At 43.2% G+C, this 13,942-nt stretch overlaps 1 pseudogene; it reads right to left on the bottom strand.

The window, feature by feature from the left end:
• The window catches only part of LOC105293316, a 37,911-nt pseudogene extending 26,073 nt beyond the window's left edge, over positions 1 to 11,838 (bottom strand).
• Between the last annotated feature and the right edge of the window lie 2,104 nt (positions 11,839 to 13,942).

Raw genomic sequence — 13,942 nt, 5'->3', positions numbered from 1 at the left:
AAAAAAAAAAAACAACATTTCCATTATGGGGAGTCTACTCCCAGCTATGTCTCCTCATCATCAATATCATACCATATTGTATATGACCTGAATAAAATAATGGCATCTCAAGACCAATCTCAACATGTTATCTCATCCAAGAGAATTAAAAGTTGAATAAAAGTTGTTTTGTTTTTGTTTGGTCTTACTTTTCTTTTGCTGAACAAGAAAATTACCACAAATTTAGCAGCTTAAAACAATACCTATTAATTCGCTCGCAACTTTGTAGGTCAGACATCTGGCATGGTGTCTGGCATGGCCCTCTATTCCAGGGTATCACAAGGCAGAGACAAAGGCTTCGGCTGAGCTGAGTTTACATCTGGAGGCTTTTAGGAAAAAAATCCACTTTCAAGCTCATTCTAATTGCTGTCAGAATTTAGTTCTTAGAGGTTTTGTGACTGAGAACCCTTTGAAACTCTTCCCTTCTGTGATGACTTTCTGTTCTTAAAGAACTTATCTGATGAGTGTAATAGAATCACAGAAGTGGATATCTCACCGTATTCACATGTTCTATCCATGGTCCAAGGGTAGAGGGTTATAAAAGTGTCATTGAAAATTTTCTTAGAAATCTGCTAGTTTTGTTTTAATTTTATTCGCACTATAGGATTGGTAATGATGCCACAAAATGTGCATTCTCACATGGCCAGTAACTACTCTCTCAGCAACTTCTCAACATATTAATCCTCCATTGACCATGGCAGTTATCGTCCTGAAAAGTATAGTAATTGGCAAGACAACATTTCCTAAGATCAAGATAAAAAAAAAAAAAAAAGGACACTGCAGGAGAAATAAAAAAAAGTCGCTAAATATGTATTAAGGTCTGTATATTCTTTACTAAGTCATTACTTTCTAAACAAATGATATGAGTCAACACTAAATTATTCAAATAAATAATTGTCCTGACTCTTCAATTATTCAGGAAACATGACTGTAGACATCATGATTTGCTAAGACTAGTAAATTTTGATTCATTTAATTTGCTTGTAAAATTTCCCTCTTTTATAAAGGTTTTTAGAATAGCCCTTACAGGCTTGTGAATCTAATCTTTTGCATTTGCATTTTCCTTTTTATTTTCACAAGTTACAGGAAAATGCTTCTGTTGCTCCCTAGTTTAACATCTTACTTTCTAGACCTGATTTTTTATCCATATTACTGAATTATCTTCAGTGCCTATATCTTTAATAAATACTTGTTAAAAGACTGAAAAAAAATGAATCAATTAATGATTAAATGATTAAATATTGAGAGAGTACAGCATTAAAAAATGTCTCTACTCTTTCCTAAATCTAAGAAAAAGGAGAAAAATAATTATCACCTTTTCTTTTTTAAAAGGACTAAACTGAACTATATATACATAAAAAGTTCATAAATTTTTATATTGGGGCACACTAATATAAAACTTTGTTCATTCCAAAACAGCATCTATCAGTGGAGTAACTTCTCAGGTATGAACGAGGAAGGAGAAGTGTGATGGTTAATTTTATGTGTTAACTTGATTGGGCCAGAGTGCCCAAATATTTGGTCAAACGTGAGGGTGTTTTGGGCTGAAATTAACATTTACATCAGTGGAGTTTGATTGTCCTTCATCATATGTGGGTGGGCCTCATCCAATCAATTTAATGGCTTGACTAGAACAAAAGGCTGACATCACTGAAGCAAGAGGGAATTGTGCCAGTAGACAGCCTTCAAACTTAAACTGTAACATAAGCTCTTCCCTGAGTCTCCAGCCTGATGACCCACCCTGTAGATTTTGAATTTGCCAGCCTTCATAATCTCATGTGCCAATTTCTTAAAGTAAATCTCTCTCTTCGTTTCTCCTCTCTCTCAACACACACACACACACACACACACACACCCTACAGGTTCTGTTTCTCTAGAGAATACTGACCAATACAGGAAGTCTCAAGGACAGCCACCCTCTCTTTCCCTCACAACAGCCAAAGCTTTGAGCCACAGTCACCACCTGTGCTGGATTATTTCTTTATCAACTTGATATCACAGCCATCCACTTCAAAGATCTCCTATGCATCGCAGAAGAGAAACCAGAAACTACATTTCCTGAATCTCCACCCTATATAATTACAGGTTAGAATCTACAAGTGAGAGGCACTTGCAAGAGATCTAGAAGGCAAAAGAAAAGGAAGAAAAGGAGAGGATGTTACCCTCTGGAGGCAGTTGCAGGCAGTTGCAGAAAGACATGATAGCTAGCTGACAACGTAAGGATCAAAGTAACTTGAGCTTCTTTGAAAATCACTGAAATCACTGCTGCAGGATGAGATCATCGTGCAGTTTTTCTGCCCTTTGCTCCTACAGGGCTTCCAACAATTATGTAAGCCTCCATTTCTCTGTATTGAAACCCCTCGCCTACAGAATACATACAATGACTTCTGTGTTCTGATCAAAACCAGCCTATACATCACTGATATATTTTGGGGGGGAAAAGGAAAAAGACTTTCTTCATTCTTTTTTATTAAATGGCCTCAGTAGGGGCTACCTTAATCTATTAGATAGAGTGTAATAACTGAACTCTAAAAGGAATCATGATCATCTTCCTCCCAGAAAGTCCAATGGCTCCTGTGAAAGTGGATCAACTCTTCATCCTCTTGTCTTTAAATCCACAAGCCTGAGGTCATTAGGAAGAAGCAGCATGACTCTCCAGAGAGCAAGAATGGAGTGATTCCCTCCGCAAAATATCTTCCATTACACTTCCTCTGGGAGAATAAGTTCCAATTCATCTTATACAATAATGACTGAAATTCTAAAACAGTTCGTCCCAGAAGAAAGAAGTTAAATTGATGATTTTACTTTTAGAATTGCTGACAACATTAGAACAACAATTTATCCCCCTTAAATGTTTGTGACAGCGTGTCTATGTTTACTTCCATCTTACAGATACCCTACTATAAGATAAACCCTAAAACTTACCCTATTACTATAGGGTAAGCCTTAAACTCTTAACCTGACTATGGCTCTTAACCTAGTCTATCTGGCTTCTACATAACAACTGACTCACTTCATCCACTCAGTCTCATTAGCCTTTTTATGGTTTCTTGAGTCGATCCTGTTCCTTTAGGTCTTAGGGCCTTTGCACATTCCATTCTCTCTGCCTGAAAAAAAAACTCCCATGGATTCTGACCCTACCATCATACCATCATTATTGTCTCAGTAATTTCTACTCCCTCTCCATAGCTCCCTTTAAATGTCACTTCCACAGGTGGGTTACTTCATCCCATTATTCACACTTATGTTGTACTTCCCTTTTGTAGTGCATATTGCAACTATAATTTACTAATTTCTAAAATATCTTTTATTCTTTTCTAGACTGTAGCTTTCTGGTGTTACATTTCACCACTGTATCCTTGGTATCTGGCATGGTGCTAAGCAAATACACCTTAATATGTATTAAATACACCTTAATATGCATTAAATAAAAGAAAGGAAGGGAAAGAGGAAGGAAGGAAAAGAAAGAGTGAAGGGAGACAATGTGATGGTTAAAATTAAATTCACCATAAATCAGTGATATTCCAGGCAGCAATATAGGAAAAAGAATCTATGGATTGACTAGAGAGAGAAAAAAGACCTTCACAGAAGACTAGAGAAACATTTTGCCTGGCAAAAATTATACAGCTTTGGGTCACTAAAAGAAACTGGTTTTTGGAGATGATGATAATGACAGAACTTGGAGAGAGTTCTGTATTCCATCTGCAGTTTTGAGTAAGTAAGTTTTTAAATAAGGTAGGCTAACATTAGTGGGCTGGCAGAAACTACACTACCTCCTTTTTTGGAAGCATTTGGCTGCCCCTATTCCCAAATGAACTCCACGGACTATGTCATCGAACAATGGCTCCAGCCTTTTTCTGGTTCTTGGCAGTATAAAATAGCCTGAATCATAGGACAGGAAATAAAACAGACATGGAATATTCTCCCCCTGTGTACAAGAATAGCCACTTGCCACATAAAAAGGAAAGAAGTGAATACATCATGCCGCCTACTCAGAATACAATGAGAGTAGCTAACCATTTGAACCAATCAATTTGTTCTGCAATATCTACTGAAATTCCACCATTTTTCTCCAGCTTCCTCACTCTACCTTTAAAGCCATCCTCCACAAAAGTCAACATGATAACTTTTCCCAGAGATTCGTCAGTGTGCATGTTGGGTCACAAACAGAAAAAAGTTGGTACCATAAGCATACTTAGATAAGTCAAGTCAGGTCAAAGAGAAAGGTCAGGTCAAGAGGAAATGAGAGACACACAGTGAAGGGTACATTTCTTTAGAATTAGATTCTTGGATATTTGCCAACACTACACAACTGCTTATTGTGAGGAAAAATGCCAAAATGTGACAGCAAGAAATTTCCACAAGTAAGAAAAGAGTCTTACTATAAGGAGCTTAATGCACCAAGAATAAAAAGCAATTCGATTTCATGCCTTTAAATTATAGAAAAGATAATTGAGTGGAAAAGAAATATCATTTAAAAATTATGTGTACTGAACAAAAAGCATACATACTACCTAGAGAAAAGATGCCGCATTCAAGATATGTAATATACTAAAGAGCAAAGTACTTAAATTTTCCCAGTTCTCTGAGGGAATGAAAAAATCAAACACACAAACATATATGAAAATACACTTTAGCTTTCAGAATCTATTCTTATATTCTTATATTGATTGCTTTTGCCTACTTTTCTTACATGATTCTGTGTTGTTCAGGCATCACCTGAGTCTTGGTCACTTTCTTTCCTAAATCAGCATAATCTTCAAAGATATTCTTTGTGCTTTGAACCATTTTCTTATCTTCACGGTAACTATATTTTTATTTAAAATTGATTAACCAAGCCTAATTTTTATAAGTGCAAATAATCACTGAAACTGGAAAATTTTGTTCTCGATTGTATCAGAAATATAATTTTAATATTTAACGGACCAATAAATTTTTTATTAACTATATAGGGTTACTTTGGGTATTAAAATTATATGTTTCAAGTGTACAATTGAATAATAAATCATCTGTATATTGCATTGTGTGTTCACAACCCAAATTCAAATTCAAATTCTCCTTCCCTTGCCATATATTTAAACCCCTGTACCCTTATCTACCTCCTGCCCTCCTCTCTTTCCCTGTCAAGTACTAAATTATTGTCTATGTCCCTGAGTTTTTGTCTGTTTGTCTTGTTCATTTTTTTTGCTTTCAATTTTATATCCCACATAGGAGTAAAATCACATGGTTCTCAACTTTTTCTGTCTTATTTTGCTTAACATGATTATCTCAAGATTCATCCATGTTGTCACAAAAAGTAGTATTTTGTCTTTTCATGTGGCTGAATAATATTCTTTTGTGTATTTGTACCACATCTTTTTTATCCAGTCATCTATTGAAGGACACTTTGGTTGTTTCCACTTCTTGGCTACTGTCAATAATGCTGCAATGAACATCGAGGTATGCATACTTTACAGATAAATGTTTTTAAATTTTGGGGGTGGATACCAAATAGAGGGATTGTTGAGTCATATGATAATCAAGAATAATCTGTTTTTTAAATGTATTAGTTCCTTAAATCTCCCCCAAGCAATGGTATCATCCTTCAGAAAGACAAGGGGAAAAACACTAAAAAATTCTTTAAAATTTTTATTTCTTCCATGTTATCTCATTTGGAAATTTTGTCCAGAAGTTCCACATGTAGTAACCATTCTGTTTGCATTCTGTTTCTTACAGCACAAATTCTGGCTTTGCGTGTAGTTCACCTTGTTATTGCCCCTGTGCAATACTATATAGATTGATTCATTATGTAAAATGATTTATTATCTCCAAATTTCCACCCATTGTAATAAAGCACTATTCAATTTCAGAAGGTGAGCTGAAGAAATACATGGAGGATACAATTGCATAAATTTACTTCTATAGATCGTGTCTCTTCCTATTTGTTGATTACAGGTAATTTTGAAAAACAGACACTAAAACACAATGCTTCCAGTCTCTATTGCAACTTTGCACTATCTTTTAAAAACAAAATCCCTAAAGGAATTCTTCAAAGAATTAATGTGTTATGGTATGCATTGTATTGAAATCTAAACAAGGAACAGCATTAACATTTGTTCTGCAGGTTCGGGGTACCAAAGCTTGGGGTGCACGGTTCTGGCAGCTGGAAGAATATGCGAGGAGCCACAGGCAGATGTGACTTAGCTTTATTCTGGCATAGCAGGACACAGCAAGGCACAGGCACCAGGCACCGTTCCAGCTCCTCGGCCCCCTTCGACTGCACAGGCGGGGCTGTTCTTGTAACAAAGTGAACAATAGTGGCTTAAGGCCAGTTACTATAATCAGTCACAATCAATCACAGTGCAAATGCATTCTACAGGTTATATATAGGACACTGTATCTAAGGTTCATATGATGCTGTATCTAAGGTCACCTGGGACGCTGTGGAGGATGGCACAGCTTCTTCCTTGAGCTGTGGTTAGGATGTCTAAAGCCATCAGTTCTGCAGCACCACCTTTCTTTTTGGTCCACTTCATTGGTGAGCAGACTCAAGGCAGTACAGGTCTGATTCAGAGCCCAAGCTGTGTGGGCAGCCAAAGCAGTGACTTGTGTTTCAACTACAGTGTCACTTGCAGCAGGCAGGAAAATGGCCAAGGGGTAAAACCACCAAGGTGTCTGTATCTCAACTGCTTGGCCATTTGGGCAAAGTCTTCCACAGTTGGGCAGGGAGATATGGCCATCCCTAGGTACAACGTCCAGTCCACTCGGCCAGTATATATGACCACCTATGGTTCCCACATACCCAGAGACTACCGGGGGATAAAGGGAAAATAGGAACCAGCCCCTAATGTTTCAATCCCATCTCCCAGTGTGTGGGAGAAGTAACAACTGTTACATTGGCACACAATGGCCGAGGCACCCAGCCCGGAGGGCGGGTACTGTTTGGCCTCTCAATACAATAGGAGAGCATTCCCTTTATCTCGATTCCCTCACTCATTAACCAGTTCCACCCCATGTGCACAGAGTACCTCAGCCACGGATGGCTGTGGTTGTGTGGATTCCTCATTATGCTTTCTACTTGTCATCGAGCATCTTTCCATCTGGGGGCTGCAGGACCCCACTTCCTCAGGGCATCCCACTCCATTTGGTTGGCAGAATGTATACGCCAGGGCAATCCCACAGAAGCACTGGAAGGGAAGTCAGTGCACATTGGCAACTGTGGCATAGGTGTGTGCCCAGTCGACCATGGTATTAGCACACACTTGCCTAAGGGCGGAAGGAGAGAGAAGAGAGTGGAACCAGGAGAGGTAAGTCTTTCCCTGTTGGCAAAATACAGGCCAACATCTGTCTTATCCTTGGAGAGAACAATAACTGCTACAGGTGGCCACCCAGGTCGGTGGTATCATACTGTCTCTTTCTTTGTTTCTGCATCTGGCTGGGACACATGACATAGTACTAGAGAGCTCATTATAGGCTGAGTGAGAGAACAAATGTGTCCTTTGGAATGGTCTCAGGCTGTTCATTTCCAAAAGTTCCCGGGTTCTTGACAGTCACTTGTGGTGGCCAGCTGGCCATCACCCAAGGTATGACTGTCAAATTAGCTGACAAGCCTTTCCCCCAGGGAGCAATCAGACCAAGTCACCAACAATGTGCTTGTATCTTCCATGACCAAGACTATTGTATTGTCTCCCTTGCTTGCAGGCAGGTGGAAGCAGGCAGAAAATATTGCCATTCAATCTATGCCTAGGTTTTAACAATACCTCAGATAGGGTAACCTGTAATAGGATGGATGCTGCAACCCAGTGCAGCAGAGCTTCTACAGGGCCTGAGATTTTTCATTTCGACTCCTTATCACTTCCCATAACCAGATGGCCCATGCCCTCAAACCCAATGAGGTAGCAGACACCCATAAGTGTCTCTTCAACAATCCATTATAATGTTCAATCATTCCTGTAGCCTGGGGATTGTAAGGAGTATGCAAGGGCCAGTGGATATCCATTCATTTGGCCCAAGCTTGGACTTCATGTCCTGTAAAATGGACTTTCAATTACTAGGGGTCAACCATAAAAGGCACACAAGTGTGTCAGCACTCAAATAGTGTGCCTCTAGTCAGTGGCCACAACAGGCCAGGCAAAAAGCAATCCAGTAGCGGTATCAACCTCAGTGAGTACATACACTGCACCTGCTTGCCATCACGTCAAAGTGGGCACTTGACCAAATTCCTGTCGACATCGTTGAGGGTTTGGGGTGTCTGGTGCATAGATGGAGCACCTTTCACAAGCATTCTATACCTGAGTCCATGTAATCGATATGTCTCATTGTTGTCTCACAGACCACATGGTCTTAACCCCTGCATGTTGCAACCATCGGTGCAACCAGTGGGCTACATCTATAGTGGGGGGCCCTTCCAGCCACCTCACTTTGGCTAGAGCATCTGCTTCATAATTCCCCAGCAACACTAACAGGGACATGATAGTCAGTAACATCTTTGTCTTGACCTAAGTCCCACAAGTCTTGCCACATGGCTTGTCCCCATAGGGGTCAGTGTCTAACCATCTACTGTTGCCACTTCCAAGTGGAGAGCCACAGGGTTAGACCCTTAAAGACAGCCCAGCTGTCTGTGCAGATTGTCAGTAGGCCATCTTCTTGTGTTGTCACCATCCATACGGCCCTAAGTTCTGCCCATCTGCTGTTTTGCCCTGTACCAGTGTCAAATTATACACTGTCAGGGGACGGCTATACTCCTGTGGCCACTCGCCTTGCAGTGGGCCCTCAACTTGAGCCGTCGGTATATCAAGCATTGTCTGGGACAGGGGGCTTCCTCTCTTTAAACGGAGATGGTTCAATGTCTACAGGCTCTTATCGCGGTATCTCTGTACCAGTTATGAACTCTATGGGTCCTAAGACCTGCTGCAGTTCAGACATTAGCAGGTTGGTTGCCAGTATGCACCCCATTTGGTTAAGGTTGGCATCTGTGCTACCCCAGTCTTGGAGGAACTAATCCAAGTACGGACTCACCCTTTTTTGGGGTATGTGGTCTTTACTACCACCTTGGCAATCCTAGTGATGGCTTCTGTCACCTTTGGGCCATATAGGCTCTATCAGTGAGTACCTGCTCTCTGCTCCCTTCCAGAGCTGAGACCAAAACCCCATAGGTACTCGGTTCCACTCTGAGTGCTGCCAGAGCCCCCAGCCATAGCCTTCCTGGGTCATGTGTACATCCAGTTGAAATGACCATCCAGGGTCAATGACTCTCAGAACCTGCACCTGCTGGACTATTCTTTGATTCCTGAAAAGGTCTTTTCTACCTGTTCTGTCCAATACTATGTAGCTCCCTTTTTCACGAAGGTGTAAAGGGGGTGGGCCATTTGCACCAAATGGGGTATAAAGGCCCTCTAATACCCCAGCAAGCCCCCACATCTCTGTAGTTCTTTTACTGTTGTCAGGCATGGAAAGACCTGGATTTTATCAATCACTCCCTCAGGAATAACTTTCATCTTACCCGACCAGATTACACCTAAGAATTTGACAGATAAGCCAGGGCACCGTATCTTGGTGTCGTTCATGGCCCAGCCACAGATTTTCAAGTGTTGCCCTAGCACCAGGGCAGCTTGCTCTAAATCTGAAAGGGAAGCAGAGGTGAACATGATACAACACAGCATGGAACAACACAACAGTCAGCAAACAACGCCGTTCAGCCAAGTCCTTTGCTACCAAACCACGACAGATGTTTGGACTATGCAGATTTCCCTGGGGCAGCACCAGCAATGTCCATTGTCGTCCTTCCCATGTGAAGACAAATTGCTCTTGAATGGTAGGAGCCAAGTCAATGGAGAAAACGGTGTTAGCCAAGTCCACTACACAGTGGTATGTTCCCAACTGTACTATTAATCTGTCCATGAGTTCATGGATGGAGGGCAATGCAGCATACAATGGTGGCATTACTTTGTTCAGCTCATGGTAGTCAACAGTCATTCTCCAAGTGCCATCTGGCTTCTGGACAGGCCACACGGGGGCGTCGAAAGGGCTGCATATAGGATGTACCATCTGTGCCTTTTCTAATTCCTGAATAGTAGCCCCAATCTCTGTATGGCCTTCTGGTAAGTGTTATTGCTGGATGTTCACCATCCTCCGTGGGGGCAGCACTTCTTGGGGTGGGGTGGGGGAGTGTCGAGTGTGTCTATGCACCTCGGCTTTTACCACTCGCACCCTCAGGTGAAATTCCCCTGCTGACATCTGTAAGCACAGCCTTGCAAAACATCCCCCCGAGGATGTATCCTGGGACTGGAAACACATATGCCTTGTAGGGGCACGGAGGTTACTGCCCAATCCCTAGGGTACAGTCACAGCTTTTGTCTTTATGGTCTTGCCTCCATAGCCATCAATGTACTCTGCTGGCCCTGGAAATCTCTCTGGGTTGCGGTATATCAGGCTGCAGTCAGCCCTAGTGTCTACCAACGCTAGCATACGTTGGACATTTTGGGGGACCAGTGGATTGATTGCAAATTCCACATGTGGCCTCAGGTCCCCGACTGTCCCCTCCAGACAGGCACCTTGGCCTCCCTAGTCATACAGAGAGAGCATGTCTGGATCTGTCAGGAAGTCTTTCAGAGCCACCAGCCGGGCTCTATCAGATACTGGTTTTGCACTTTTCTGGATCCACTGTGTCTGTTTCAACTGCCACCACAATTCTAACAGCACAGCATTGGGCCTGTCTATCAATTTTCTCTGGGTCTACACCCATTGCCAGCAAATCTGCCTACATTTGTATTCAAGTTACCCATATGGGTCCCGCAATAGTGGGTGGCTTCTTCCCAATCTTCCCTGCCTTTCTTGCTGGGGAAGACTAAGACTAAACTGCACGGACACCTCAGTTGTCACAGTCCTGCTGCCACCCTTCAATGTCTCTCAGGGTGGCTGTTGCCATAGTTACTTCATGGATATGCTGGCCAACATAGAGGGCCAAGGTGGCTACCAAAGACCCCAAGGAAAAGGATGGTGCAGTCCCCAGGACTAAGTCCCTCATTCCCGAGGTGAACTGTTCATCATCTGGTCCATGCATGTTTAAATTGAACATAGCCTATTGCATTCCCTACTCGCACAGATGATTTGCACCAACTCCACATATGATTGCCATTTACTCACTGCCATTTACTCCTGAGTCATCCCAGTTATCCACTCCATCAGAGTGTGATTACCTTGCCCTTGGGCCAGCCTGTGACTATTCTGTAGGTGTTGTTGCAAGGAGGGCTATATCATAATGGAGGCCAGCTTCTCCATTTCATCTGGGTAGCAAACTATGCTGTCTGCTCCTTCATCCCACAAATGCAACAGCTATGCCATCAGGGGCTCCTCTGATCTCTGCCAGCATTGCTTCCCCAAATCCCTTAACTCAGCAAGGGTGTAGGCATGTATTCTGTCATGGTGGGGTCTCCAGCCTGTACTCCCCCTGGTCCCAGGGGCCGTTCATGTTTTACCTTCCGGTGCACAATAGGCCAGGCTTGCACTCACCTGGCATCTTCTCCAGGTTCCTCTTCCACCTCCAGAGCTGTTACACAACAGCTCATCCTCTAACTGCTGCAAACACACCTCCAGAGCATCCTCTTTTGTGCGCAATTCATGGACCTGTGTGGTTTCTTGCAAGGCTTTGTCCATGTTGTATTTCAGTGCAGTTAGCAACAGCCAGCCTATGTGGCCAGCGGCAACTCTGACCGTTTCTGGCAGTTGCCCCTCCAGGGAGCAGAGTGCCTTCTCAATACTGGCTGGGGAACCGTCTACCTCTTCCCACCTCTCCCAAGAATTCCAAGTCATAAGAACCATGGCAACGGGATTCCACAAGCTGTGTGGGGGCCATATGCCTTCTTCCTCCTCCTATGAGGCAGAGAGTCCCCTTACTTGTCATCCTGCCAGCTACGCCAATTGTTCTGCAGGTTCAGGTACTGAAGCTTAGAGTGCATGGTTCTGGCAGCTGGAAGAATATGCAAGGAACTGTGGGCAGATGTGACATTGCTTTATTCAGGCATAGCAGGACACAACAAGGCGCAGGCATGGTTCCAGCTCCTCAGCCCCCTTCGCCTGCACAGGCGGGGCTGTTCTCGTACCAAGGTGCACAATAGTGGCTTAAGGCCAGTTACTATAATCAGTCACAATCAATCACAGTGTGCATGCTTTCTACAGGTTGTATAGGACACTGTATCTAAGGTTCATAGGATGCTGTATCTAAGGTCATCTGGGATGCTGTACCTAAGGCTGCCCAGAAACCACACAGCTTGCCGGGAGGGAGCCTGACTGCATCCATTTTGTTTGTCAGTTCCTTCACTCAACAACATTAAAGTACTAGATGAGAGAGTAATTTCAAATGTGCTTAAAATTTCCATTTCTAAGGAGTTAACCTAGAATATATTCACGTACGTGCAATATTATGTGTGTATGTGCTAACTTTAAAAAAAGAGATTGGTTTAATAAATAATGGTGTGAGGCTAACATGATAATCACTACACTATGGATAAAAGGTGGGTCATGGAAACAACTGAAGTGCCCTTAGATAAATGATTGGATAAAGAAAATGTGGAAGGGGTATAGGGGAAGCAGAGGAAGAAGGCAGACTAGGTTAAAAGCAAAATTCTCCTCCTCCCAGGTCCACATTGAAATTACAACCAAATTATAGAATAATCAACTTGGAGAATCACCTGAAGTCCAGCTGATCATAACACCTACATCTGATAATATAAAAAAGGAGCCTCATCGAAGCCGATAGAAGGGGGATAATTGCGAATTGGGCTGGACCCGCACCCATGGGTGGTGGAGGATCACTGGGAGGGAGAACGAGGCTGCAGAGGCTCTGCTGAAGGAGAGAAGAGTCCTAGCCTCATTCAGGGGCACCCCAGCCCAGGGTCCTAGCCCAGGGAAGAGGAGTTTCCAAAATTCTGACTGTAAAAACCAGAGGGGATTCTGACTATCTGGGTGAAATGGAAGGAAACTGAAACCCTAGACACCCCTTTGAAGGGCCCACACACAGGCTCTCTGATCAGCAAACACTCACCCGGGACACCAGCAGTGGGTCAGAGGCTCACTCAAGATTCTTACAAGGAAAGACTGCATTTCCTGGTACCAAAACGAGGGCTGGGTGAGCAGCTACCATTGTGCTTTAGTCAGGCCCCTCTTATGAGGCAACCTAAAGAACACCCCAGCTTGGCCATACAGATCCTTCCAAATGGCCAACAGCTTGCCCCACCCAACCTGCAGGTTACTAGGGGCTTTTGTTGCCAGGCAACTGCCATGCCCTGTACCTTTTCAGGGCTAGGCTTCACAGCTGGCAGCCAGTGCCATGAGCATGCATTTCAGAGATAGTTTTGGGCAGAACACTGCTGCCAACACAAACTTAGGTGGATCTCGGGGATCTGAAGGCCAATCCCAGACAGCAGCTGGTCTTGCTGTGATCTGGGACTTCTCTGGGAATGCAAATGGTTACCAAAGTTGCAGCAAAACTGAGGCTGTATTGATCTGATGGCCATTGAGACCTCGCCCCACCCATCCCACAAATTGCCCCAGGAGGCCCATTGACAATTAACCATCACCATTCCACCCTTCCTCCTGGGTCTCCCAATCCACACAGGCAATAAATTTTGGCTAGCACAGGGAAGATACTGCAGGAAAATCAGTTACAGGCAGACATTTGCTGCCTGCAAGAGCTGCAATATCACGTCAGGAGATCATAGGGGTCTGTGAGACTGCCCCAGATGGCAGCTAGTCTCACTGTGATCTGTGATTAGAGCAGAAACACATGAGCACAGAAGTTGCAACAAGACCGAGGCTATATATGCCTGATGGCCCTTATATCCCTGAGATTCTGCTTCACCCAAGCCCATTGACAGGCAGCCTACTCCACCTTGCTTTTCTCTGGGGCTATGGCATTCTGCATAGG

Source organism: Pteropus vampyrus, unplaced genomic scaffold (genome assembly GCF_000151845.1).
Source record: "Pteropus vampyrus isolate Shadow unplaced genomic scaffold, Pvam_2.0 Scaffold71, whole genome shotgun sequence".
Classification (NCBI taxonomy): Eukaryota; Metazoa; Chordata; class Mammalia; order Chiroptera; family Pteropodidae; genus Pteropus; species Pteropus vampyrus.
Note: the sequence above shows the minus strand (reverse complement) of the source record. Positions and strands in the feature narration are given on the sequence as shown.